The sequence below is a fragment of the Zonotrichia albicollis genome, chromosome 3 (assembly GCF_047830755.1).
Source record: "Zonotrichia albicollis isolate bZonAlb1 chromosome 3, bZonAlb1.hap1, whole genome shotgun sequence".
NCBI classification, from domain to species: Eukaryota; Metazoa; Chordata; class Aves; order Passeriformes; family Passerellidae; genus Zonotrichia; species Zonotrichia albicollis.
Genome location: NC_133821.1, coordinates 114,616,915 through 114,642,873, shown reverse-complemented (window position 1 = coordinate 114,642,873; position 25,959 = coordinate 114,616,915). Strand labels below are relative to the sequence as shown.

Below are 25,959 nucleotides of genomic sequence, written 5' to 3'. Positions count from 1 at the left end.
ATGACTAAGCTTTTCTACAGTCTTTTTTCAATAAAACCTTTTTGCTTCCGCCCTAGGAACAGTTAGAATAACTAGCCCTTTGTATTTTAAGTTATTCATTAAAGTTAAATGGCTTTATCTTCAAGCTTGTCCTAGGGCAACTATTATAAGGTTAACCTTTTTATAGCAGTGAATTCAGATAAGTTTCTCAATTTTTTCTGAATCTGGTCAGACACAGGTATGTATGACTATGCCCCTGCTATGGTTCACAGTTGTTGCCTCAATACCTATTTTGATTTCCCAAAGCAGCATTAGACATCAAGGGGAAAAAGGTCACAAGCCATGAAAGGCAGTTTCAGAAATACATGAGTGAATCTCATCACTTCATTTTGGTTAGTTTTTTTTTTTTTTTTTTGGTAAGACAGTGATCCTCAAAACAGTGTCCAGATACAACTGGATTATTGTCCTTAATACAGGGGTAACAAAAACCCACCAAAACCACACAGATCAAACCCCAAACCCAGCAAGTTCTCTACAGAGCAATCTTGCTAAGCAGAGTCTTAACCCCAGCCACATATTCCCAACAGATCACCATCCCCAAATCCCTCCCAGACCTGGAGTGCTCCTTGGCAGCCTCACCTAGAAAGCAGAGTCCTTTCCTCTTTAGTTCTGCTTTTCAAATTAGGCTCTTCAAATGCTCTCCTAAAGCTCCTTTCCAAAACAAAGAATATGTGAAGCTCATATCTGAAACCAAGGGACATTTACAGAAATCCACTGGGTACAATTAGGCTAATTAAGACTTAAGCAACTTCTCATATCCATTGCTATATGTAGTTCTCTGCTTTGGTAGTACGAACCAAACACTGTTATGTTTAATTACTCAAACCACTACAGAATCATTTAAAAACATGTTGTTGTCTCTTCCACAAGATGGAGTGCAGTGCTAATATCTGAGGATTTTCAAATTGAATCAATAGATCATGTCTCTCCTATGCTAGAAAAACCCTTTAAAAACTTTATCCAACCACAGCAAGACAAATCAGGTTAGTTGTGGCTATTTCAGATGAGAGGAGTTCAGAGTGCATCCCAAAACTCAAACCCCACAGGTTCCTTTAGGTCTTTTATTTTGCATTCAAAATAAGCAGCAGAACCTACAGTGAGGAGAACTGAACTTGATTCTGATGGGAAATTGCAACCGAAAAATAGTGCTCACACCCATTTGTAAAAGAAAATTTAAGAATAAAGAAATAATTTCACTCAGACAGAAAGAATTGCTTTTTCTCTGCCTTGCAGTTCCCAGCCATAGCCTTGTGGGTGCAGGGCTGCTGAAGTCAATCAAGAGTTGAACTCCTCAAAAATCAAAGCAGTATCAGTGCTTTGATTAGATGTAGATGCTAGCATTCTGCTGACATCCCATCAGCTGTGTGCTTAAGAGATCCATTTGGGAGAATGAGAAGCTTCCTTATTCTCTTCTTTAATGGTCTGAGTCCACTTTCTGCAGTTGTGATCTATTGTAGAGAGAAAGGTGTTTGCTGGCAATCAGGTAAATGCACTTTGAATAGGAAGAGGGATTGTGAAAGATTCTTCCTTCAGACAGCAGGCTTTGTAAGAAAAGATAGCTTTCGTATCAGTTTGCATTGTTCTATAGCCATTTAATATGATACAGTGAGTCCTGGCACTAATACATACTAATATATTAAAACAATTACTAAAAACTACATTAGCTACCCTAAGCCATGTAGACTTTGGTCTCGAAATGACCATCTATGGCCTTGCCCTTCTCAGAATCAGGAGTCACCCTATCCCAGTTTGGAAGTGACATGGCTACCAATGCCACATACTATGCAACCTTAGCAATGCAACTACATCCTATTTGGAAGATCCTCCTTACCAAGCTAGCTGTGTAGACAATGAGGAGACACAACGCCTTCTTGGTCCTTAAAAATCAGCTGGAACAACTCTGTGTAGTAAAGCCATGCTTAGAAATGAATTAATTTTCCCTTTATGTACACCAGGACTGCAGTACCACTAAGCGCATACCGTATTTATGTCCCTGCCCGGCAGGAGGCTTGGCGCTCCTCTGCATTTGCTAATGCTGCTCCTCAGCATCTTTTACCTGGATTTTTAAGGAGACGCCTTCAACTTTACAGAGCAGCCCGCTCGGAGCTGGGCGCTGAGGAATGGCACACGGTATGGGGGGGTTGCGGATGTGCCGAGCGCCGCCCGCGGAGCGGGGCACGGGGGGGGGGGGGGGCGCGGCCGCCCCGCCGGGAAGCGCCCACGGCCCCGGGGGCGGCGGGAGCCGCTGGGCCAGAGCGTGCGCGCGCCCCCGGGAGGCGGAGCCGCGGCGCGGGCGGGGCTCTGCGGCGGCGGCGGGCGGGACGGGGCGTGCTGCCGGCGGGCGGGCAGGGACGGACGGAGGCAAGCGGGGGAGGCGCTGGCTCGCCCGCCTGCTCCTCGGTCCGCCGGTTCCGCGGCGCTGCCCGGGCAGCAGAGCCGCCGCCGAAGCGAATGGGGAGGCGGCGCTGAGCGGGCTGCCCTCCGCGGGAGTCGGCAGCCGAGGGCAGCGGCGCGGCGGGCGAGCAATGCCCCTCACTTCTCTGCTTGCGCTGCCTTTCCTCCTTCTCCTCCCGCTCCCCGCTCTGAAGCTTTTGTTTTCCCCGGCCGCTGTGATGGCAGGAAACTTCCCGGAGGGATGGGCTCAGGCCGGGCTTGTGCTGCGCCGGGCTCCGCAGGGCTCCGGCCACACCGTGAGGTGAGGCGAGGCGAGCGGCGGCGTCGTGCCGCGGCCGCGGCAGTTCCGCGGGACCGGCTGCTGCTCCGCCCGGCCGAGGGCGGCGGGACGGGCGGCGGGAGCGCGGACAGAGTTGCGCCGGGGACCGCGGGGAGCCCCCGCGGCTGTGCCGCTTCCCCCGGCCGCGGTCCCACCGCCGGGACGGCGTCCTAGCCCCGGGGATCCGTGCCCGTGGGCCAGGACTGCTCGGGGGTCGGCGCCCCGAGGAGGCTGCGTGGGCACCGGGCGTCTCTTCTCCCGCCGGAGCCGTCGGCGGGCAGCGGGGGCAGGAGCGCTGCCGGAGCCGGGTGGGCGCGCTCGGCCGCGTCCGGGGCCCGTGGAGCCGCCTGTGGGGGGCTGCTCCTCCCCCGGCGGCGGCGGGGGCCGCGCTTCCGGCCGGGGCTCCGTCCCGGGAGGTGGCCGGGCTCCCTCCGCTCCCGGGACCGGCTCCCGGGACACTGCCCAGAGGCACGGGGAGCTGGCTGCTGGCTGTCACCTGCCCGTCTGGCTGCTGCTTCTGCTCAACTCCTGAGCCTGCCGCTGTCGGTACGGTGTGTGTGCGTGTCGCTCCTGCAGAAAAGAAATAGAAACGCCTTGCTTGGTTTTGATTGTTTTTCATCTACTTAAAAGTGTATGTAGTTTTTGTTTGAGTGTGCCACATGATGTTCCAAACTTGTTTTGTAAAAGTCAAATGATACAGTACAGCCTAGTATAGCTATATATATAGATATGTATAGATATGTATATATTCATATATATGTATATAACAAAGCGTACAATAAACTTTTTCTTGTAAATTAACAAAAACACTTTTTGAAAGATACAGTTGATTTACAGGAAGATACAGATAACATAGGAATTTTCAATGGTCAGAGTTAGGCATGCCTGGAAAGTTAGATCCATGCCCAAGAAGCTTGCTAAACAAAATTGTCCTTACTGAAATGGATAATGAATGCTTAAGCAGTGGCAAATAGGTTTTACATAATGCATTTTCTGTGGGACATATTGCACATTCTAACATTAGAGCAAAGGCGTCAGAGGCATCAGATTGTGAGAAGGGCAGTTTTAAATAGACCATTTCAAGTTAACTGAAAATGTAAAGAAATGTCAAAGAGATGTATTTCAAGATTGGTAACATAGAATACCTGTGCATTGTCAGGTGTCAAAAATGGGGGTTTTTGTTATCTGTTATGAAAATATATTTACCAATGTTGCTGTAGCTCCGGCATAACAGTATAGACGCACTAGTAATTACATTCTTAGTCTACAGAAGTGAATTTGGTAATGACTAATAATTAGAAGTAGAGTAATTTCTAAATAATTTCCCTTTTGAAATATCTACTGACAAATGATCAGCACTCTGAAGTACATTCTCTTAGCTGTTCTACCTTACTCCTTTTTTAGAGAGCAGCCTTACTGTAAGAACATATTCTAAATGTACAAAACTTTTTCTTTTAAGTGAGAAAATAAATGAGACTGGAAATTAGTAGTTCACATGCAGTGTCTGCCTACTCAGAGGAAACAGGAAGAAGGCAAGATGAGCTCTCCAAGTTTCTAATTTTCTTCGTGTGCGCTACAATGCGTAGGTGACTTTTGTCAGGTGCTGCTGATCAGGCATTGCTTGTGTGCTTCATCATTGCATCTGCCACTTCTAAAATATTCCTCTAGGAACAGTAGCACATAAAGCTTGGAGAGGCTGTGATTGCTTCTCTGCAGTTAATGAAATGCACCCAAGACCATTTTCTGGTTCTGAAGCTAAGTGCTGTGGGTTAGCCCTTGTCAATGCTGTTTAACTCTCTTGCCTTCCAGAACAGTAAATTTGCATGAGAGACCTGTAGCAGCCCTGTGTTAGAAGGATGCTGTGCTGGTGTGTGGCAGCTCAGCAGTCTGTGTGACAGTGAATTGCATTTCCAGGGAGTGATTCCTGGCATTGCTTGGTTTACTGGTGTGGCCATCGTCTATCTGTAACACTGTCTATCTGCAGGTAGACTCCCTTAGCTCTGTACTCAATGGTAGAGATTTAATTTCCCTGCATTGAGGATCTCTGGCACTATAAAATGCTGCTTTTCATAGTCAGCTGCTTAGAAGTGCCAGGACCGCTTTCTTCCTGTTTTCTCTGCTTGTGCATGTGGTTGAAGACGGAGTAGGTGAAGGCATGGTGGTTTTCCCACTTGTCCATAAGAGGCTTTTGAGACTTGTTCTGGTGGTCTGGGAATGTTCTCCTAGGGCAATGCATGTTCATAGGGATTCCTGATGGCTGGATGTGAAGGTCCTTGGCCTGCAGTCACGTGGAACTTCCATAATTATTTTGCTACAAGTAGCAAGTTGGGCAGAGCAAGTTGGGTTTGTTCTTTTTTTGGTGGTTTTTTTTTTTATGCTACAAAGGAGTCAGACTTAGTTGTTAAAGATGAGGGGAGGCAAGAGGAAGTGTATCTATCATCTAAGAAATCCTACTTGTAGTATCCAGAATTCAGGTCAAAAATTGTCAGATCCTGCTGCCTCTCATAGACATATAAAATACTTTATTAGAATGGTGAACTTTTTGTCTCTGTAATGTGTTGTCAATCTTTATTTTGCTAACCTAGATAGTAGCACAGTTTGAACTTGAGTAGTGAAATTGTTTAACCATCTCATTTCCAGCTGAGGGTAATACTTGGATACTTATGTAAGCCTGAAGTATGTGATGTGACTGGGCTAATGCTCTTAAGTACTTTCCCAAACAGGCAGCTTGGCACAGTCAGATTCCTGTTGATTTCATTAGAATGTAACCTCATAAAATACAATTCTTAATATTGAGCAATTTCTGTGTGTAGTTTAGGAGAAAGGTGAGCTATCTTTTTTTTTCCTCCTTGCCTGTGTAAAAGCACTGTTTCAGTAAGGTGTATTATACTTAAATAATGTTGGAGGTATCTAAGGAGTCCCACTGGCTTGAATGGCACTTTGAGAAATCTCTTGCATAACTGTAACCTAATTTACCTCAATCTAGATGTTTATTATACACAAGCTGTGTTTAAAAGAATATTACCAAGACCACATAAGCACAGAAGAGTTTGGAAATTTAAAGCTTTGAAGTAGTGAAGATGTGGCCTGTGGGAACTGTGCCTTATACTATGTAGGACCCAGTTTTTTTCAGAATGCTTTGCATCTCGAATAAGGCAACCAAAATTAGTGACTGGTTATCACTTTTGCATCTCTCCTGGATTTTCTCCTCCTTGTAGTTACTAAAGCAAGGCTTGAATCATGTTGATTAAATGTAACATGGTGACATACAATAATTGTGGAGAAAGCAAGGGTTTGAACTCTTGTTTGTCTTAGTGACCTTCCGAAAGAAGATGGATTCTGTGGGATAAGCAGAATTTAGTCACATAGTTAAAGCCTATGTCACAGGGTTTGACTGCTACTTCTCAAGTCTTCAGAGCTTGACTTTTGAAGACTAATTTTTTAACAATTTTTGGATGTAGTTTTGGGTGTAATTTTCTCAGTGCTTTTTTTTTTATCCCTAAAAGAAATAGAAGCAAAAGTTGTATTTTTTTTTTTTCCTGAGGTATCTTTGATAATTTCTGATATCATTAGCAAAGTGAGAACCTCTAAATGCCAGCTCAGGCTGTAACTGTCTAAAATGTAGGTCATGATCCATAGGTGGATTGACAATTAAGAGAGATAGCAGCCTTTATACATTTGTTATGAAATAACCCGCCTACTCTTTATGTGATATAGTATAACTGACTTGAAGCTTTGATGCCCAGTTCCAATTCTGTTGGCCACCCATTCTGTGGGCAGGTCTGTCTGGTGACTTTACTGTTGTTTTCCCTGCAATATTCTACCTACCTTTTTCTTCTTGGGTTATCTTATTACCCTGCTGCTTTCTACATTTTTCTGCCACATCCTTTTCTTTGTTGATTTAATAAACTGTAGTTGCTAGTCACTTCATTTGTGCAGTGTGACTATTTTGTCCTAATTTAGCTTGCAGCCCTCTAGTTGCATGGGTCAGGTCAGCTGGCCAAGCAGATCAGGTCTAAAAAAACTGGCTTTCAGACCCAGTGCTTGGCTTTTGCAGGCTGCAGTGAGGAAATAATCACTTTATAACCTAGGTGAACTGAGGCTGGGGCACAGAACTACAGAATAACTGAGATTGGAAGAGACCTCTGGAGGTCGTGTAGGCCACCTCTCTGCTGAGAGATGAGTCTGGTTGAAAGTTAGATGAGGTTTCTCAGGGTCTTGTCCACTTGAGTGTTGAAAATCACAAAGGATGGAAATTGTACAGCCTATGTGAGTAACCTGTTCCAGTGTTTGACCACTGTCACTGTGAAGTTTTTTCCCTAAGGCCTAATTGAAGTTACCATACTGTAGCTTGTGTCAGTTGTCCTGGTCCTTTGCTATGAGCCTCCAAGAATATTGAGGTTCTTGTGCTCTTAAAAGCAACAGATACTTTTCTAATGCTTAATAGCTCACTTTCTGTTTGGAATATAGATAACTTTTGCCAAGTACATAAAAAACAATTCTGTTCCAGCCATGGTTGCGCACCTTATTCAGTAACAGGCTGATCAAATCAGTTGGATTACTTTTTTTGTTAATGGGGGCAAAATAAAAGTCTTTTGCCAGCCTTGCTCTTTGAATCAGATGAGATGTTTGAAATTTCTCCTTTCTCACCCATGACCATGCATTGTATTTTCCATCAGGTGGCTACCTCATTGTGTGTAGTGAATAGATGCCAGTGGTTTAGGAGGTAAATTTAAGTCTACAAGCTGGGCTTCTGAAAGACAGCTTTGTCATCCTGTGGTTTTTTTTTCCACCTTATTGGGTGTATGGACCACCTGCCTAGCAAATTTAAACCCACTGACTACTTTTGAGGGCTCTGTTAGAAATGATCTACAGAGTACTACATTGACACTGAAGTAGTCTCAACCAGCCTTTCAGGCACAATCAGTGGGGAGAAAATGAGCCTGTTCAGAAAGTAGTTTATTCTACCTATTTGCTCAGTGTCTCTCTGCTTTGTGTCATTAGAGTCTCAAAGGCTCTTAGCCTTTCTATCCAGCTATGTTAAGGCAAGGTTAATCCTTAGTGAGCACCTTTCCAGTCCTTTATTTTCTTGCCATTGCTCAATATATGATCACATGTCTTACTTGCAGCCAATTCTGAATGCTTGATAATTAACTTCAATATGTATTTCTTTTGTGGTGATGTTCATCTCTGTATCTCAGTTCTTCAGGAAAAGTTAAATTATCTTCATTACCCTACTGCCTTGTGCAAGTTATTCTGCCTCTTAAAAAGGCAAGAAGGGATAGGACGAGGGCAGAAAATTTCACAAACAAGAGGTTTTGATTGCTTTGAGCACAATGGGGAAACTGTGCAACAAAGCAGAAGAAAAAACGTGTTTTTAATGCAAATTGTGAAATAATAATCCTGTCTTTCTAAAGCTGTCTAAGAACTTCAAAACTTGCTACTACTTAGAAGTGGTTATTGCTACTAGTTTTCCATATAAGTAGTGTAGTTCATAAAATTATCCCTTTCGAAGGATTGTACAAGGTTCATTCTGTATAATGATAGAAAGAGATTGATATCTTGTGAAAAATAGAGATTACTTTCTTTTTGTCAAAACTTGAAATGTAATTTGGAAACACGTTATATATCTTGATTAAGTTCTTATTTTCAGTAGGTGTTCCAACAAGCCTTTTATTACATGATCATTTTGATTTTGACTCTTTTGTCAGTTGTCACTTCTGAATTTTCTCTAGATCATTTTCTTGAGTCTTACGTGAGACTTGTGGGTGTGTTTAAAAGCACTGTACATCATATACACGCGATATTTTGATATTGCTAACTATATGTTCATATGCTTTTGCATATATAAACTTCAAATAATGATTTAAAATTCATACCCAAATTTCCTGCACTTCATCCTATTACCAAAATGACTTTAAGAACCAAAGAAAATCTCCAAACAAAAATCTAAACTTCCCACAAACATCTAGCCCAAGACATGTTATGAAATGTAGAAGAAATGAGCGTGGTGTATTTGTGCTTCCATTCTCCCAACAGGGCACACATGCCCACTAGTACCCCAGACCTTCATATGCTTGAGTATTGTATTCTGGGAAAATCATGTGGCCTGCAAAGGAAGTACCTCTTTATTTCTGAAGCAAAATCAACTGAATTGCAGTAGGGCCTCCCACCACATGCCTTATTTCTGGTTTGAAGGGTTTGTGAGTTGGTAGAGCTGAGAAAAGCTAATTCTATTCTTTACACAACTGAATTCATTCAGCATGTCTGCCCAACCTCCAAGTGTGTCAGTTGTGATAAGGAGGTGACATTTAAAAGAAATTTGGCAATATTTAATAATGACTCATAAGGCATGTTGAGAGTATTTATAACAGGGAGAAGTTGTACTATGTATTACTGATATTGGGACATCTGCATCTGCTCTCAGAAATTTCCATTGCATTTATTATGGCAGTAGGGTTGGGGTTGAGTGCATTTGCTGACTGAAGTTAGGAGTGTTTTCCCTCTCCATTCCATTCATTTTGATAAGAAGGCAATTTCCGACTGCATTCATCTTTTCTGGAGATATCAAATCAAAGCATGAAATCTCAGGTAATAGCACTTATGCTGTTAAACTGTTAGATCCAAATGAACTGGATTAAATGTGTTTTCAAGGCTGCCACAAATGATAGACTTGGAAAAGCATCTTCATGGTACACTGCCAATATGGTGATACGCTTCAAGCTATTTTCAGCAAGGCTGAAAATAAAATAGCCCTGGAATTTTCTCTCTGTTTTTTCTGCACTGTTTGCAAAGTCTCTCTCTGTTCTTGGATATGTAGCTATTTGAAAAAACAATCAGATTCTTTGTTTATTGATGCCAGTATAAATGAGTGTGAATTAGGCATTGGTCCAGAGACTCACCTGTTTCTTTGGTGGTCTTCCAAGACTTCACACGTGTGAAATGACGGGAAAGATGGGTTATCTTGATTCAGTTACAGTGTTTGTGGGATCCTGGCAAGCTCCAGAGCACACTGAGGATCTCAGCCTCTTAACTCCAGGGAGCAGGGCCTGGTGAATCACTCCTTGGGGAGGCTGGTGTCAGCTGTTGACAGGGCAATTTCTGCAGTTTGCTGAAACTATAGAATTGCAGAATGCACCTATTAAGTATTACGTTACTCTTATATGGAATCCTGAGTCAGATTTTCAGGCAGATGTGTGCAGACCATTATAGGTACCCAGAGGTGTTCATATACAGTACTGTTACAAAACAAGAGAAATAAAATAGGTACATGAAATGATTTGGATGAATTCACTTTCCAGAAGTGCATGTTCTGTCTGACTGCTGAGTAAGCTTATGTGGTTACCTGAAAGCTGTGTTGAATTAGGTGGGATCAGTCTCAGCCCTAGTAGGAAGAAAAGGAGGAGGGGGATGGTGTGTGTCAAACCAGATGCTGGTAAGGAAATGGAATTCCCTAAGGTCTGAGGTTGGGGATTCATATTGATAAACACTTTCCAATTTTGTCACACATTGCCTAAAGGGCTACCCAGTTCAATCCTCAGCCTGCTCAAATATCTCTTCATTGCTGTCAGCAGGTCAGGCAATGAGGACTTGTGTGCCACCACTGTACAGCTGAGTCACACAAAGTTGTGCAGAACTGAAATGGCTCACTGCATGCCAGAGGTATTCTGTGGATTAAAGACTGGCTTGCTGTTAATGAGTCTTTGAGATAGAGGCAGTGGTGGTTCTATTCTGCGTAACTTTGCAAGGTTGAAGTTGCCAAATTCACGCAAAACAGTGTATGTTTAAGATGCATCCTGTGATTTTAAGTTGTATCCATTCATCCTGTGATAGAAGGTCTGATGTTATCCAGTTTCACTGGGAAATTGCTAGTTACCATCCAGTTCTTCGCCTGGATATCCTGAATAGTTTGACTCTGTTATTTATACCCCATTACTGTTGTGGACTGGATTTTTAGTTTAGTTTGTATAGATGATGCTTGTGGTTTTAGATGCAAAAAGTTAAAGAGTAAGTACTTCTAAGACAAGTGGCTGTATTTTGTAATGTGATCAATTTTCATCAGGGTTTTTCTGGCTGTCATTCATGGCATTGCATTCTGGGTCTTGCAAATTACTTCTCTTTGAAAAGTCTTAAGAGAACTGATTGACCAGGTGCAGTTCTAAAGGCCTCTTCAGCTGGACATGGTGAAACAAAGATGAAGTATTTCATTTCTGAAACTCTTGGTGGAAGATATTCTCAATATGGGAACCAGCTTTTCAAACTAGAGAAGTGAGAATTTGTGTGTGTGTTTTAAGGACATTACTGCCATTTCAGATTCATTTACATGCTCAGTAATCACGATAACTGTTTAAAATATAAATGGTTTTGAGCCTATTTCCGGTGTACGGGAGGATATGGTTTGAGAATTTAGCTTTCTGCAGCCAGATGGATTATAGTGTTGCTAAGGAAACAGACTATAAATGAAGTGGCAACTGGGTGTCCCTAGAATATCAGACTGCTTGAAGCTGGTATTTTAAACTCATTTGGGTGGGTAGCTAGATGATGTGATGAGAAGTTAATTTCCTGTATTTTATGGTTCATTAATTTTCATTGCTTTATTAGTACTTAGAAAAGGTACCTTAACTTCCCACTCCCACTACCTGGCGTGTGGGTCACTGAACCAAAAATTGCTATGGGAATTAGAAAATGGTCAGAAGCTGTACAGGGACACAGGTTCTAAAATAATCATTCAAACTACTGGATAGGTAACAGTGTATAAAGACCTGGCAGCAGTGTGGTCTTACTGAAAAACTGATATAAGGAAGTGAGCTGAGTTGCTTCAGAGTACTTGGGAAAGAACAGAGCTTCTACAGACCTGGTGAAGTTACAGGTTTTGAACTTCATGTATAAACATATATTATTGCTATTTGATACACATACATGAAGTTGCTCAGAGTAGGAAAATGATACTTGCTCTGTTCAAGAAGATACTTAGCTCTTTTTTTTCCTAGTGCTTTTGCTGAAAATGTATCAGATTCCCAGACCAGGGTTAATGACTGATACATCAGAGTGGTGGTTTTGGTTTTTCTTTCCTTACCAGTGAAAAGGGCAAGCATACCTGAGCCATTCCAGCTAAGCATGCAGCTAATAGATCAAGACTTAAGTAAGCTGAGCCTGCAGGACAGACAGCAACCTCTCCTGTTGGGAAGGTGGACTGGGAGGAGGACAGGCAATGGTTCAGTCTGTGGAGCTTCAGAAACTTGCCTTAGCTACTTCTGTAACAAAAAGGTCTGGAGAGCTCTTGGTAAGACTGAAAATTGTAAGAACTTGTTGTAATCTTCGCTACAGTGTTCTTGCTTCATCTGCTGGGGCTCTTCTCCATTCTCTGCAGCACAGTCCTTCCTGTCTTCTCAGGGGCTCCTCCTGGGCTCTTGACCCACCCCTATTTATCTCAGTTACCTTCACGAGCTACAGCTGCTGCCCAGCTAAGGACCCTGCAGCTGCAGCTCGTTTGGAGCAACTCGGACCCACACAAGTCTTACAATACAACATATATTCAGGCCCCCACATTTCCCCTCTTTTCTTTTAACAATTATGCAATTATAATACACATACAGTTCCAGCTCTCAGGCTGCCACAGCTCTCAGCTGTCTTTAGATACAACCATAGAATATATACATATCCCTATACAGTCCCAGCTCTCAGGCTGCCACAGCCCTCGGCTGTCTTTCGATGTTCCAAGGCTCTTTTCTTTAAAGGCCATATTCTTCCAGCTTTCTGCTGCTACAGCTCCTTAATTCAAAGGCCATATTATATTCTGCAGTCCCAGCTCTCAGGCTGCCACAGCTCTCGGCTGTCCGGGGGATTCCATACCTTCTTTCAATGTTTGGTTGCAGTGTTCTTCCTCACACAGGGCACCAGTTATTATAATCTTCACTGCAGTGTTGTTCTTGCCTCTCTGCTGGGGCTCTTCTCCATTCTCTGCCACACACTCCTTCCTTTCTTCTCAGGGGCTCCTCCTGGGCTCTTGACCCACCCCTATTTATTTCAGTTACCTTCACGAGCTACAGCTGCTGCCCAACTAAGGACCCTGCAGCTGCAGCTCGTTTGGAGCAACTCGGACCCACACAGGTCTTACAATACAACATATATTCAGGCCCCCACAGAACTTGCCAAGCAAAGATAGTTTGTAAGCTAAATATGAAGTGGAAGGCTAAGGAAGGTTTTCAGGTATGTACAGGTGGTGGGTAGAATTTACATTCTATGTTGTGAATTGAAATTAAACTGTTTCCAATAAAACGCATTCTTGAAACCTTCTCAACATACAGCATTTGAGCTGTTGTTTAGAGTACATTTGAGAGAACTGTTTCTGGTCTTTTCTGCCAGGTAGGCAACAGAGGTCTTTGCGGAAATGGCATTAAAGCACTATAACTTTTCCCTCTGTGATTGTCAAATGACTGGATTTATTGCATTTATATGAGTGCTGTCAGTTTGCACACAGATCAGGATCTGCCACTGTCTTTTCACTGGAACAGTAGCTAGGCACAGGCTAGAACTTCATTGCATGTAAGACATGACCTTTCCTCTAAAATCACTCCTTTGCTGAGGGGCTTTGGCACTGAGCAGGTTCAATTGTCCTGGTGGCTGGTTGCTCCTGATGCCTTGAATCTTCCTGTGTCACTCTCTGTGCTCATTGTGTGGTGGAAGGAGCAGTAGGACCCCTGAGAAAGGTGTCAATAAAGAGGTTTTTTTATTTTTTTCTCCTGAGCTGGAAATACAGGAGAAGCATCACTTCTGATTTATGTGAGTTGGTTTTTTATGTCTTAGGCTGAATAATGTTATTTTCAGCAGTATCATTATGGTCTGTAAAGAGGTTTACAGAGAGCAGAGAGACAAGGGTTTAGTTTTCTGATCTCATGGCAGATGTCATTGCATTTGTTTTCCTATAAATCATGCCTATAACTTTGAGTTATTTCTAACTTTTGTGTGTTTTAAAAGGTTGGTACAACTCCCTCGGTCTGAATATTTCAGCTGTTACTGAGTAACTGTAATTGAATTAGAAATTATATGTTACAATTATATGTTACATTTATGCTATTCAGAGTCATTCTGGTTGCAGGATGATAAATTCCATACAGTATTTTCTCAGCTTCAATTTCATGTCTAAAGACAGACTGAATAAACTTCTCTGTAACAGAAGAAACATTGTAATTATTTGCAAAATTCATTAGTTGAGCATATTTAAACAGCCTTTGGTTGAGTAGGGAAATATGATCTTTAGCTACCAAAGTGGAAGACAACAGGAATTAATGGATTACACCTTTCTGGTAAGGTAATACTTTGTAGGTTGGAGGGATTTGGGATGTTTTAATTTTTCAGTGGGTTTTTTTGTTTTGTTTTGGTTTTTTTGTTGTTGTTGTTTTGGTTTTTGTTTGTTTGTTTGGTTTTTGGTTTTGATTTTTTGTTGGTTTGTTTGGGTTTTTTTTGTTGGTTTGTTGTTTGTTTTGGAGGTATGTGTTTTTTCAGATTTTTGGTTTTTTATTTCTCTACATTTTAAAAGTAGTGTAAAAATCCCTAACTTACTGCTGAAGAAGCTTTTCCATGGAAAGAAACCTTTCTTAAATATGAAGTTTGTGAACTCAGAACTGCTGTAACAGTCTATGGAAAGCATTTGATTTGGTCTTCTGTTTGCTTAAAAGGTCCCAAGTAGCACAGAACTAATTAGTAGTACAGAGTCCATTCGATTAACTGTTATTTTATTTGTAACAAGGAATTATAAGGTACTTTAAAAAATCATTCCTAGAAAGGATTTGAATTATTCAGTTGATATTTGTTTATGTTGCATATTTATGATTAAAAAAACTGGAAAAAATTGAAGTACTGATCTCTTGTATTGCTTGAAAAAAAAAGTGTGCTTTAAAAATCATTAGACTAGCTCATTTAAATGTTTTTGGCTTGCAAATGTAATCAATTTTTTTATCTTTTTGGGATGTATGTTACAAGCCCTGCTTGTTGGGTCTGAACAGAAATTGTTAGTGCCTGTATTGCATTGGGTCTGAATGTCTGCAATATGTCATCTCACCCTGAGAGTGTCCAGATGGGAACTCTTAATTTAACTGTCTTTTAATTCCTAGTGTGAATAGATTTCTGACTAGGATTGAATCTCCAAAATAGCTGCTATCTTAAAGTTTTATTCCAGTTGGCTGACATGACCCAAAAATAATTCTGAAGCTATCAAATGAGATGACACAGATAACTATCAATAATTTGATTGCTTATTTATTCCCCCTTTCTGTATTAGGAAAAAGAAGTTACTATTGTAACATGCAGCTGATTTTTAATAGACTAATTTAGACTAAAAGCAAATTATAGGCTAAATCTAGGGAAAGAATCAAAGGAACCTTATGACTTAGATGATTTTTTTGTATGAAACATTTTATGTTTGTCTTTGGTTGAATAGAGGTCATAATAACTATTTGAAATATATGCACATGTGTGTATATGAATGAGAAGAAAGGTTATACTATAAATAGGCATATAAAGTAAATCTTTGCTTAGTTCTCAGCTGAATCTTGCCATTGCAGCCTTTGAGCACTCTCAGAGCAGAATGCTGTGAGTGGGAGTTGCCTCATTTAACTCGCTACCAGCATCTCTTCCATGGGAGCCAAGAAGTGAGATCCACAACACCTGTATTGCAGCAGCAGCACTCCTGGGCAGGCACAGAGCCTGGCTCCAGCATGGCCTGAATCCCTGAGGGAAAAGCAGAAGCAGGGCTGAGGGCTTTGCTCTGGGAGCTAAATCAAATCCCAGGAATGTGTGAGCAGCACACTGTGAGAAGAGTGTACACATCTGGCCATTCTAATTGCTTTTTCATTAGCATCCCTGCATCTTTTCGTAAAGAGATGAATTTTTGTTAAAATAAATTTCGTTTCAAGAAGCAGATATGTTTCTGTGGGAGATACAGCTTAAATTCCAGCAGTGTAGAATGCTGCTGCTGGCATTACCATTTTTATAGGCTGAGTTTTCTAAGCCCCTGCTTACAAAAGAAGACAGTGTGCTAACAGCTGTTGTCCAAACTATGAACAGAAAAATTAATCTTCCCCTGATTTTAGCAGAAGGCAATGCAATAGTGTATGTTGGATATGCTGGGGCACTACAGAGGAAGTAAGAATGATGTAATGCAAGGAACCTTAAGGTCTTTACCTTAAGGTATGTGAAGGTGGAACATTTTCACAGAGCTCAGAGAATATAGTGGAGAAGTTGAAAAGCCAAAATAGCCTTAGGACAACTCTCTCAAAGCTTTCTGACTTGAAGCAGGCTTTTTTTCCTTGCTTATTGTCTTCTGATGGACTGACTCTTTTGTGAAGGAAGTAAGCTTTCAGTATTTCAGTTAATTGTTGCCTGTGGTTTGACTTAGTATCTTAAGAAAATGTTAGAAAAACTTGATAAAATATGGCTACAGACTAGGCATGAAGAGACATAGAGAATTGTCAGTAAAGTGTGTAACAAAATTACAACTGATTTGAAAAGCAATTTCATAATATTTCTGATCTTCTCTAGGCACTTGCTAAGTCTTTAATGTAACCTGGGTATTTGTGGGTAGCACCTTAAAGTTTAATTATGTGTAAGATCTTTGTGATTTTAGTTCCACTATTTCAGTTTTTTGTAAATGACAGCTCCTGATTTGGGGAATCAAAGGTGCAGATTTTTCTGTGATCACCTGTAAGTACAGGTTTTGCACTGTTCTTGCTTGTGGCACAGGACTGACTGTTAAATTAAAATATCTCTTAGTATGTAGAATCTAAATCTACATCTTAAGCCTTGATCTGTGTTCCCCAGCATCTCACAGCTTCAGGCCAGAAATGTGAGACTTTTAAATTTGCTTGCCAGGGTCAGTTTTAGTTCAGTTTATTCCTTCTGCTTTGGGATGGGGAGCTGGGTTCAGGAATGAGTGAATGAAGAAGGAAAAGGTCAGGACTACCCTTTCAGTAGCTCTGCCAGGTCTAAATGCTGATATCATCAAGGTTGTAATTCCGCAGGTAGAGCTCCTTGCAGGGTCAGGAATCCTTGCACTCAAATTTCACAAAGGGTTATGAAGCTTTTCCCCTCTGTTCTTAGAAATAATCTGACTAATAATTTATAATTGAGTGGGGGAGAAAGGAATTTCATTATGAAACACTTTTAACCCCTAACTGTCAACAGAAAACTACCCAAAGCAATCTTGCCCAGCAAGCTCTGCAATGTACTCCAATTTATTAAAATTTTCCAGATTTACTTTGCCAAAGTACTTGTGGTTTTTTTCTTCTTGGAGGTTAGAAGTGAAAGAATTTCCTAGTTCATCACAGTGTTTCAGATGCTTGTCTAAATTGATTTTAAAGATACTTTTATTTTAGTGAGAGTTAGGAATATTTTCTATGATCATGTAAGTAGAGATTGGAAATGGCACTTGTGTCAGAGGATGTGCTTGTCTGGTGGGAAGATCTTACAGGTTATTGAGGTATTTAATCTTGTCCAGGCTCCCAGTAGTTTTCTGCCTCCTTGCAGACCTATTCACTTCTTTGACACTTCAAAAAGCAGAAGAGGGAAGATTACCAGTTTATATTACTTATCTCACGAAAGAGGGAACAAACCAAATGGATAAAGTCTATAATAATCCAATGGCTAAATTTTATTTTTTTTATACAGAGATATATCTGAGAATTGTTTTCCTTCCCCCTTTGTTTTTTTGGAATAAATGCAAAGACCAAATTTTGTGCTCATGGAAAACAACTTGTAATAATAGATTATCAGAAAAATCTTTCAGACACCAGCTTCCCTTGTGGCTAGATAATGTGTTCTGCAGAAGGCAGATGTCTCAGCAGACTCCAGTCTGGCAAATCAACCCTTATGTTTTGGGTCTTTGAAATCCATGTTGGGTTGGCTGCAGATACAGAAACTCTGCACTGAGTGATTGCAGGGGTCAGTACATTATGGGAGGTCTGAGAGTGCAGCTTGTTACTGCTTCCCTTGCTGAAGGCCATGTAAACTCCTTGGCTGGCTTGTCCTTCAGCCCCTGTGTGCATCATTTATTTAGAAACCTGTTCCTGAAGGATCCTGATATCTTTTGTTCCAGTGTGGAGGTGACAGAGATGTTCCTAAAGCGTATTCTTGCAGAAATTAAAAGTTGTGTAGCCTTTTAAAAGCAAGTATATAATGTGTCTCATATATTTGTCCTATCTATATCTAGATCTATATCTATATCTAGGTAGATATAAATTTCAATATATAGATATATAGATATTTATAAATTAATTAGATCACTTAAAACTATTAGTGTGACATAAACTCAGTTTTCAAGGCTCACTGAAATTTTATGGCTTTCTTCTAAGAGTATAAGGAAAAGCTACCTCGAAAATTGACATTCTTAGATAAGAACTGATGATATCTGATAATAACTGATTCTGTCATGAGAATATGCAGCTTTTTAGCTATGTTAGGTCCAGTTTGCAGAAATAATTTAGCTATCTGAGGTATATTAGCAGCGTAATGATGATTGATTGGTACAATCATGCATAAAGGAAGTGCTGAGATCCTGCATTGAAACTTTAATTATTTATTCTTCTCTCTAGACCTGTTTTCTTATCTTTTGTCCAATGCTGTTATCTTTGCTGTTCGGGAAAAATTTATTTGTCTTCTTTATGATGCTCAGTAGTAGATTTAAATGTTGCTGTTTTGAGCTCCTTTAGGGATATAAGGATCAGCATCCTGATGGTTAAGGGTAAGAATTTATTTTGATAGATGCAGTAAGACTTATACCAGCTGGTGGCTGTGTGCTTGTCTACAAGCAGAATGAGACCTGAAACAATGTGTTACTCCAGCCCTGACAGGTCCTAGTATGAAATGGTGAGGTTGTTACCATCCATAGATGACATAGCTGAGGATTTCTTTGGTTTGATGAAACTTTGATGCCTTAGTCCTTTCTATACCTTCTGCCAGAAAGCAGGCGTGCAGTCTGCCTTCTGTCAAGAGACACGGAATATTCTACTTCTCCCAGTAAAAATAAAATTTTATTAAAGGAAAAATTTTGCTATTCTTGTCCTGCCTTGAATGTGAATGTCACTTTTTTTTCTTTTTCTTTTTTTTTTCCCAGGTTATTTGGGAAGAGAATAATTAGCTGAACAAAACAGCACAAGATGACTTATGATTCCTGTTCTTCATGGGAGCCTGTCTGGATTGGTATGCTTTGAGTTCTTTGTGTGGAGTTGTTTTGGGGTTGTGATTTTTTTTTGCTGCACTGACATACAGTTGCATGTCTAATTCAAAGATTCACTTAAAATTTAGGAATTTAGGAAGCTTTCAACTTGTTAGTCGCATGTTAATAACTAGGTGGAGACTATGAATGTTTTCAAAAATGTTCAATGTTTACTCAAGGTACTACAGTACTTGCTCAGCTCTTCATCATGGTGATGGTTAATGTGACCATTGAACTGGTGGAAAAGTTAGGAGTCAGGGCAAATATGACAGAACTAGAAATGAACCTAGAACTGCCCAAGTCCTTTCACATGATCTGCAAATTGAGAACATGATTTTTCCCAAGAGCTAAGAAAGTAGCATTATTTTTTACATTTTGAGTATTTGTGGTTTACAGTAGTGATAATGATTACCATGAGTAACATTTCTTGACAGTTAATGGCTCTCTGAATGAAGGTCATAAGGAAATATCATCGAGAGACCAATTAGTTGTACTAAATGACCCAAGGCAGAGGTGACTGTTTCCCACAGTACTTTCATATGAAAATTGCCACAGCAGTGTTTATAGAGTGGAAAAAAGAACAATTTCCTAAATTAAAGTAATGCCTCTTGTGAATAGTTTTATGGGTCATCTGCTCATGCAGTGTAGTTGATTAGTTTCAATTTAGGTTATATGTAAATAGGTATTAAAACTGAAAACTGCTGGTTTCTTTTAGGTAAGAACATTGTCCCTGTTGCTTTGTGCTCTGACTCATTCTTTTCACTGGTGTTAGCAGAAAGGATTCCATTGTGACATGTTCCTGCCTCTGCTTAATTGCAAGGGAAGCAGTGCTTGATTCGTATTTAGAGGGGTGTGTCCTGGGCTTATTTGTACAATAATGTGGTGTCAGAGAGCACATACTTGAGTATTTTCTCATGGCACATAAATTCTTTTGAAAATAAAATAAACCCATGTCCTTCATGCTTCTTTTTATTGTTTTTCCCCTAAGAATATTTTGCTTTTTAAATGTTTTTTATGTTGTGAAAAATATTTCTTTGTCGAAGTTTGCCTGTAAAATAAAACCACTGATAGTAGCTATAAAGCATGCAAAAGCTTCTGGGACCACTTAAAATATCCCAAAGAAATTGGATCACTCTACCAGGCAGTGCTGCCTTCAGGTTTCTGAATTATTTTTGTGTGCTGGATGAAATCGTGGTCGTGGTCAGTATTGCCAAAATATGCTTGATTTTAGCAGACAAATTTATGAAGTCATTGAACATTTTGGCAGCTATTCATAGTGTGTTCTGATCTGTGTTAAACTTAACTGTTATTGTGACACTGTTGTGCTCCCTTTTTTGTCTTTTTTTGGAGTTCCTGGCTTTGACTGATGTCAGTTCTGCATATAACATATAATCTTTTATTTCCAGTTGAGCATGCTATCCAGATTTTGAACAGGAACCTTTTAGCTTCTGAAGCTATTATAAATAGACGCCATAGTTCTAGCAATAATTATATTTGATGAATGGAATTTGTGTGTTATTTAGCTTTAAGTATGTACTTCATTGAAATAATTGTGTCTATTATGTTCCATAAAAAGAAAGTTGTATATGAGTGAGAACCTTGCTTGAGAGAAAATGTGCACACACAGTAAATTTCAGCGCTGAAATTGAAAAAAGTGATTGTATGAAGCTTTTTTGCATCTGAAAAGAATCTGTGAGAGTGCATGTTCCAAAAGTGAGAATGCTGGGACAAGGTACCTATCTGCCTCTTGCTTGAATACCTGACCATCAGCAGACTTACCCATTTAAACTGTCAAAGCATGGTTGTCTTTTACAAGCTGTGTGATCACCCTTCAGCAAGGACTGGGCTTTGAAATTACAGAATCTGCCTTTCTCAAAGAGCGAGTGAGGACTGAAATGCTGTTGCTTGAAATTGTCTTATTGGTATCTTTCATCTTATATTTCTATCTTTACATAACTTTGGAAACGTTGGAAGGGTAGGAAGAAGGGTGGAGGCACATGTTCAATGATCATGTACATGCTCATGCAAGAAGGCCTTTAAGTAGGAAGAAAAAAAAGGAGAAAAATTGATGTGTGCTGGCAACAGAAGGGAACCTCTTGAGTTTATTGGCTGAATTGGTCAGTCACTTCCATGAAGGATGATAGGTAAGAAAGAGCATTGCCTGCAGGTTAAATAAGTGTAAATCCAAACCAATATCTGAGCATGCTGATTCTGTGTGTGCTGCACAGAGATATTTCACACTCAGAGTGATAAACAGAGCCTGGAGAATGGTGCTGGAAGCCATCAGGAAGTAAGGAACTCAGGAGCAACACAGGATCCAAAGCCTGCAGTTCTCTTACTAGGTTAGGTGTCTCCTTTGCAACAGCTGATCACCGCTCACTCTCTCATTCTTCTTGAAAAGATAGGGCTGATGACTTATGCAGCAGCCAAATGGCTTGTGCTCTTTCCACTGTAAGCATTAGGCTGGGTCCAGGCAGCAGCTTGGATGAGATCATTCTCCTCCTCTTCTCTTAATGCTCTATGGAGAAACATGCAGAATCACACAGAGGGGACAAAGCACAAAAGGGAATGTAGCTATTTGCATAGAGAGTTGGGGTGGTGAGAGAACATATGCGAGATTATTTTTCTTTTTTTTTCTGTGTTTGTTAGGAATAAGCTGTAGACACTTGCGGGTCCTTTGTCCTTTGCTTTATACTGTGTGCTACTGACTTGAGAAATGCAGAGTAGCACAATCTTTTCAGCTGAATTAAGGATGCAGAACACTTTTACTCCTTCTCCCCTTGTCTGGTTCCTTCTGTTAAGAAGGAAAATTTAGGATGTAGCAGTATTTCCTGAAGTTTTGTTTACTATAAAACATTAGTAGTTGTTTCTCTAGTTTTTGTTTGATTTGTTTTCCTCTTTAAACCTTTTATGATACATGTTATCATCTAAGCCGCTGCTGAACTTCATATTTCAGAGTGTGAGGTTGTGTGTGAGGCATAACGGATGTAAACTTAACCTGATGAGTGAATTCTGTTATGGGTATTTAAAGCTAGTCAAGTAACTCCATGTATGTGCTCAGATGTCTGTATTCAAATCAGAAGGCCGTGCATGCTTTGCAGTCAGCAGAGACAGATGGGTGATTCACCTCTTTCTACATGGACATCTGTATAATGATACGAAATATGCCCCAAATGCTGTCTGAATTCACAGAAGCTCTATGCCTTCCACAACATCCTGTAACAAGTGTTTTCATAATTACTTGTGAAATAATAGTTTCTAAATGTGGGCTCCTCAGTTTGAGAGAGACATGGATATATTGAAGAGAGTAAAGAATTACAAAGATGATGAAGAGGCTGGAGCATCCCTTCTGTGAGGAAAGACTGAGAGAAGTGGGGCTATTCAGCCTGAAGTAGAGAAGGCTCAAGGGGATCTTATCAATGTTTATAAATACTTGAAGAGAAGGTACAAAGAGGACAGAGCCAGGATCTTTTCAGTGGTGCCAGGTGATAGAGGCAGTGGGCAGGAACTGAAACAGAAAATTCTCCTAAGCATCAGGAGACATTTTTTTTCTCTACTGTGGCCCTTTAGTAGGTGGCCCTGCTTGAGCAGAGGGGTGGGAGAAGATGATCTCCAGAGGTGTTTTGTGATTTCTTTGACTTTTCCTGTTCTTATGCTTTGAGAGACAGCAATCATTCACTTTCCCTAAAGTGTCACTAAAAACTTGGTAGACCTCTATGATAGCTTTTTTCAGTTGCTTTTTAATAGAGATCAAGTGGTGCAGAACTGAACATAGTACTGAAGAGATGCCATAGATGTGTATGGCAGGTGGTGTATCTAAATATACAGTGTATATAGCTAGCTCCTGGTTTTCTTCTCAGTTCCTTTGCTAACAATTCTCAGCACATAGCTGATGTTTTCATGAGCAGACTACGAAAATTTGAAGATCTGTTTTTCTTCTGGATTGTAATTATTTGTTTAGCATCTGTTGCTGTTTAGATAACTGTTTTCAGTACAGGCATAGCTTTATCTCTAGCACTGAATTTTATGGGGTAAACTGTTGGTTTGCCACTAGCTCTTGAGAGATCCCTCTGTACCTTTTTGTAGTTGACCTTTTTTTTTATTAAATTGACCTAAAAAATAGTTCGTGTTCATCATCAGCAAATGTCATGGTTTTGCATTTGCCTCTTCTCCTCTATAGATTAAAGAGCTTGAGCCCCAGTAAAGGTTTTATTTTTTAGGATCATTCTGGTGACCAAACTAAACACTCCCTTTTTTTGTTTCCTATTTGAAACTTATTATTGTCTGTAGAAGGGTTTTACATTTATCTAAGGGCAGATTAGTTTCTTTTAGAGCCTTGGTAAAAAGACCTGTACAAAGCCAATCAGAAATACAGAAGTTACTTTTGCTGACTTATTGCTTACAGAGCTCTAAAAGATACTGCCCTGGGGATCTAATTTTCTTGCTCCAAGATTTTAAATCCAGAATTATTTGTTGAGTTTATGTTCTTTTGCAGTTCCTGCAGAATGCTACAGCTTCCTTTGCTTCATAGTGTTCTCAGCTTGTGGAGTCATAAACCTCAGTGGAACTTTGGGTGAGATTTTCTTGTTCATTGCTAAACTATTTCTTGTTTATTCTGGAAAGTTCTGTTTACCTTTCTCCTGTTGGTTATGTACTTTATTCTAAAAAGTTAAAGAAGACTAGTAGAGGAAAAGTTTATATAGATCAAAGAAAGAAGAGCTTTGGCTAGTATATATGCTTTAGCCTGTAATTAACATTGTGGTTTTCTCTAAAGGAGTTAGTGTAAAAATAAAATATAAAGAGAGAGAATGGAGGGAAAGAAAAATCTAGGATTAAGTTAATGGAATTGGTCATTTTTGCAAAATGTCAATGTACATAGCTTTATATACCTCTGATGAGTTATACAATCTTTGAAATATAATGGGACAGAATATAAAATTATAACTTTCATTCAAGCAATAAGACCTCTAGAAAGTGGAATTTGTGTGACTCTATTGGGTTTGTGTAATGAGGTTTTGGTAGCAGGAGAGGCTTCTGTGAGAAGCTGCCAGAAGCTTCTCTATGACCCATAGAGCCAATGTCAGTGGAAGGGACCTACACGTGAGCGTTCCAGAAAAACTGCAGCCTGTGGGAAGGACTGTATTGGAGAAGTTCATGGAGGACTGTCCCCCATGGGAGGAATCCACACTGGAGGAGGGGAAGAGTTTGAGTCTTGCCCCGATGAGCAAGGGGCAGCAGAGACAGCGTGTGATGAGCTGGCTGCAGTCCCTGTTCCCTGTCCCACTGTGTTGCTGGTGGGGAGGAGATTAGGCAGAAGCTTAAACTCAGGAAGAAGGGAAGGGAGGGATGAGGTGAAGGTGTTTTTATGATTTAGCACGATTTTCTCATTACCCTACTGTGATTTAATTGGTAATAATTTAATCTAATTTCTCCAAGTTGAGGTTTTGCCTGTCATAGTAACAGGTGAGTGATCTCTCCCTGTTCTTACTTCAATGCATAAGCCTTTTGCAATACTTCTTCTCTCCTGGCCTGTTGAAGAGGGAGTGAAAGAGCAGCTCTTGTGGGCGTGTGGTGTCCAGCCAGGATCAGCCCACTACAAGAGTAAATTAAATTAGGATGTTTATAACAGTATCTTCTGTGATACTGTTGAAAGTTAAAGGACACAGAGAGGTTAATCATTTATCTGAAATAAAAATGCTGATGGTAGTCTGGTCCTGGAAATCATCTAGTGATAGGGCTTGCATAGTCAGGGGATGAAAGGAACAGGTCGTAGTGCTGATTTTATTTGATAAATTCCTGACAGCAGCCTGAGCAGGCTTGCTTTCAGACTGCTAGAAGTTCAAACTGGGGGTGTAGATCAGATGTTGTTGTCTTACGGTTAATTTGTTTGTTGGTGAAGAATTATCCAGCAAAAGGTAAACTTTTTGTCCTACACAAAACATGTGGTTCTTGTGTAAATTCATAAAAAATATTCCTTTCTCCCTTTATTTTTGACTGATATTGATACTAAACAGAACCTGCATAAATACTGTGGGCAGGGTTTGTGTTACCCTAAGCTGCTTGTGTTAGTAAAACAAGCTTGTCTTGTGCAGAAATGGAGGAGGAAGATTGCCCTCTGAATATGCCTTTATCCCTTTTCTAACGATAAACATGAAAACAGCCAGAAGGGACTATTGCAGTCATCCAGAATGAATGAGGTGAAGTCCACTTTGTTTCTGGCTGTAGTGATTGTTCTTGAAAAGGGCATTGAATCCTTCTGGTTTCCAGCCTGATCAAATGTCAGTGTGCTCTGAGAGTGTTTAATTTAGTAGTCCAAGACAACGGGGAGGAACTAGCACTGAAAAGGTGAGGGAGCTCTCAACTCCTTTGCATTTTCTTTGTTAAGAATATGTACGTACAAATATATGTAACAATACAATACTAGTAGTAATAGTGCAACAAGACAGTGCTTGGAACTAAGGAAATGGTGGATTGTGTCAGTACCTATAGGGGCCTGCAGGAGGGCTGGAGAGGGGCTTTCCACCAGGTCATGGCCATGGTCTTAAGCTGAAGGATGAGAGATTCACACTAGATATTAGGAAGGAATTGTTTACTGTGAGATTGGTGAGGCACTGGTACAGGTTGCCTATGGATGTTGGGGATGTCCTATCCCTGGAAGTGTTCAAGGCCAGGTTGGATGGGGCTCTGAGCAACATGGTCTGGTAGAAAGTGCTGCTAGAGCAGGGGGTCAGAGCTAGAAGATCTTTACAGACCCTTCCAACCCAAACCATTCTATGGCTATAATCACAAGGGAGGGAATTCAGCAGCATGTGTGAGGATTAGATTTACAAGGAAAAAGAGAGTGCACGTGGTTAAATTATATGGGATACCAAGATGAATTAACAAAAACATGCCCAGGCCAGTGGAAGCAAGAAAGTTTACTGCTAGTGGAAGAATTGCAGTAACCAAAGAAGTGATGGTTTCCTGTACCTGAATGTGAGTCAGTCCCTAAGTGAAA

At 40.5% G+C, this 25,959-nt stretch overlaps 1 protein-coding gene across 2 annotated transcripts in view; it reads left to right on the top strand.

The window, feature by feature from the left end:
* The first annotated feature begins 2,348 nt into the window (after positions 1-2,348).
* GPR63 (G protein-coupled receptor 63) overlaps positions 2,349-25,959 on the top strand; it is a 29,677-nt gene continuing 6,066 nt past the window's right edge. Inside the window, exons 1-3 of one of the 2 annotated variants that reach the window (XM_074538529.1) lie at positions 2,349-2,734; positions 18,861-18,946; positions 23,458-23,535. The gene's annotated coding sequence lies outside the window, so the exon portion shown is untranslated. Of the gene's footprint in view, positions 2,735-3,162; positions 3,299-18,860; positions 18,947-23,457; positions 23,536-25,959 lie in introns of those variants that run through there. The other variant, XM_074538530.1, reaches the window with a different exon arrangement.